Raw genomic sequence first — 3548 nt, 5'->3', positions numbered from 1 at the left:
TTGGTTTTCATTGGTGATATAACAAATTACTACACTCTTGGTGGCTTAGCAAAACACACATTTGTTTTCATATAATTGTGAACAGCAGACATCTAACAAAGGTCTTCATGAGCTAAATTTAGGAGTCAGTAGGGCTGTGATCATTTCTGGAGACTCCAGGGGAGAATCCGGCTCCTTGCTGTTTTAAGCTTCTGGGTGTTGCACACATTCCTTGGCTTGTGGCTCTTCTTGTGTCTTCAAAACCGGCAACATTACATCTGTCTTATCCTTCTTTCGTTGTCAAACCTCCCTCTCTGTTTTGAGCCACAGTTGGAAAACGTTTTGCAATTTGAAGGTTTCATATAATTAGATAGAACTCACCTGAATAATCTAGATAAGCTCCTCATCTGACTCACCTTAACTTAATTACATCTCAGAGTTTCTTCTGCCATGTAAAATAACACATTCGCAGGCTCAGGATTATGACACTGACATTTGGGAGAGTTTTATTTTGCCTACCACAATGAATACATTAAACACATTTAGATTTAGCAGTAAGAAAATCTCATTTCAGGAATGGAAAATGAAATATTGTATGTTCATACAAGTGGGAAGTAAGCTCTGGGTTCACAAAGGAATATGCAAGACACTGGGGACTCAAAGGAGGAGGGTGGAAGGAGGGTGAGGGATACAGAACTACATATTGTGTACAATGTACACTACTGAGGTGACTGGTGAAGTATAATCTCAGACTTGACCACTATACAACTCACCCATGTAACCGAAAACCACATGTACCCCAAAAGCTACTGAAATAATAAAAGATGATCACATTTTACTGTGTTGAGAGCATCTCAGAGGAATGGGGAAGGCGAGAAGTTAGATTTCAGTGGGTTAAAGAGTACATAGCAGCTGAGGCAGAAGAACTAGTAAGTAGATAAGCTTAGAGAAAAATATAAACAATAATATAATTAAATCCAGGGTGCATGCCACATAGCTTTAATTTTTAACACCTTGCTGTACATGCTACAAATCATTTCCCATTTCTTTTCTCTTCCTTTCTTTGCTTGCCTCCTTCTCTTGCGTATCTGTTCCCAACTCCATTCCATTTCCTGTTTGTGGAGAAGAAACCACTCCTGATCTTTTATTTCATGGATGTTTTAAGATTTTACAATGTTTTAAGAATACCAATATGTTTATGGGTACAAACATTTTTTTTGCATGTTTTTGAAAGTTTTTAAAGTGTTCTTCTGTACTCTGTTTTTGAAATTTACACATCTTGATATACTAGTAATTCATTTGTAATAACTGAATAGTATGCTATTGACTGAATATAGCCTAATTTATTTATCCAGTGTTTTGCTGATAAATAAGTTGCTTCTGATTTTTATACTTTTTTCTTTTTTAATCAATCTTGCTGATATTTTTATATTTTGAAGGGTTTCTTAAAAAAATCAGTTTCTATTCTAGTAATCTCTAATATAGCCTTACTTTGTTCCATTTAGTTGTCTTTATTTTTCCACTCTTCCACTTTTTTTTTTTCAGTGACAAGTGAACATTTGTTTTTGTGTCTTCCTATGTGTATGTCAAGTCTTTTCCAAAACAAGGCCCCCGGAATCTCCAGAGTCAATTATGTCCCTGGGTTTGGTTGACTGCTGCAGGAGTCTTAGGGAGCCTTGTACAAATGCCAGAGTTACTCCTTTACCAACATTAAACCCTGGGATAGACGATGCAGCAAAGCAGGACTCCTTCCTCCATGGAATGTGCTGATTTCAGACGAGGTGGCAGCCAGTGTAGAAAATGCTGGAATGTTTCCTTGGAACCAGACGGTGATGAGAGGTGCTTGCCATGAACATAAGCTCTTGTCTGTCTGTCTTTCTTTCCTTTTCTTCTTCTTCTTCTTCTTCTTCTTCTTCTTCTTCTTCTTCTTCTTCTTCTTCTTCTTATTATTATTATTATTATTATTATTATTATTATTTTGAGACAGAGTTTTGCTCTTGTTGCCCAGGATGGAATGCAATGGGGCGATCTCGGCTTAACTGCAACCTCTGCCTCCTGGGTTCAAGCAATTCTCCTGCCTCAGCCTCCTGAGTAGCTGGGATTACAGGCATGCACCACCATGCCATCATGCCTGGCTAATTTTTGTATTTTTAGTAGAGACAGGGTTTCTTCAAGGTCAAGCTTGTCTTGAACTCCCAACCTCAGGTGCTCCACCTGCCTCAGCCTCCCAAAGTTCTGAGATTACAGGCGTGAGCCACTGCGCTTGGCCAGCTACTATCTTTTCTTTGACCCTTCCTTTCCAGTTTTTGAAGATAAAGCAGGAAATAATCTTCTCTGAAGATACTTGATAAAAATTCCCCAAAAAACGAAAACACATGCTTCCATTTAATTCATAAAAATTTACTGCAGTTTGGCACCTGGTTTCAGCTGGTGGATGAGCTGATTGATGCGTTCACCCCGATAGCCAGGTGTGCCCATCTCCCTGAGGAAGCCCACTCTAGTTTTGGTAGCATGAAGGGCCACTGAGAGGCGGAAAGGGTGCAAGAACCATGAGATGTCCCGGAAATGCTTTCCTGGGAAGGCAGTTTCATGAATGAGGTCTTCCAAGCCAATGACACCAAACTTCCCCAGGTGCTCCTCAATCACTGTGCTGTCTGTCAGGGGGATGGTCTTATTCTTGACCTTGGCTGGTCCACATTTCAACATGAGTTACCAGACAGACTTCAGATTTGGAAATCCCCAGGTCACATAAGGTTTCACTATACTCAACATTTTTAGGTTCTGTGGGGCAGCCGGGCAGGTGGTGGGGTGGCTTTTACAAAGACACCACTAAAAATTTTCTTTAGGTGAAGTCTTGCAATGGTTCTCTGCACCAGTAAACTCAAGCCATCAATCCTTTTGATGCATACAACAAAGGCCAAGGAATGTTTATCTGGCAATTCCAAGGATGAGGTTTCACATCTAGTCATCTGAGACTCACCTTGTCATGTTTCTGCTGCTAGGAATCATGTAGGAATGATTTCAGTCGCTTAAACCTGAGTCCTTTTCCTTTCTTCCGCTCCTTCTTTACCAAAAGTGTCTGCTTTGCCTGGGTGGCTTTGGGGACTTGATGAGCTTTTCTCTTTTTTCAGGAGATTTTCTGGAACCGAAGGGATTTTTCTTTGCTCTTCCTCTGCCATCTTTCTAGTGTTGCAGCTACTGATCCACTCTTCCAGTTTTTTTATTTTCTGTGTCCTTTTTGAATTATGTGAAACCTATTCTTTGCTCAATATGCAAATAATAATCAGTATTTTATTGTAATATACACTTTTCATACCATAAAAATTCTTCAAATTAATGTTTTATTTGCCTCTTAGCCTTTTACATGTAATATTTTTTTTGCTTTTAAATATTTTCTAATTTTCACTGGAATTTCTATGTGTGTATGACCATACCTGTTTAGAAGTATGCTTCTAAATTTTCAAATGAATGTGTTTCCTTTTACCATTATGTTACTGATATCTGACTCAATACAGAAAATATAGTTTAATACAGAATTTATTTTAGTTATAAAGGAACCTTCTTAAAGC

At 38.7% G+C, this 3548-nt stretch overlaps 1 pseudogene; it reads right to left on the bottom strand.

Annotated features, from left to right (window-relative positions):
• Positions 1–2379: 2379 nt before the first annotated feature.
• LOC111530882 lies at positions 2380–3176 on the bottom strand (annotated as a pseudogene).
• Between the last annotated feature and the right edge of the window lie 372 nt (positions 3177–3548).

This window comes from Piliocolobus tephrosceles, chromosome 4 (assembly GCF_002776525.5).
Source record: "Piliocolobus tephrosceles isolate RC106 chromosome 4, ASM277652v3, whole genome shotgun sequence".
NCBI classification, from domain to species: Eukaryota; Metazoa; Chordata; class Mammalia; order Primates; family Cercopithecidae; genus Piliocolobus; species Piliocolobus tephrosceles.
The sequence above is the reverse complement of the archived record's forward strand: the minus strand, read 5'-3'. Positions and strand labels throughout refer to the sequence as shown.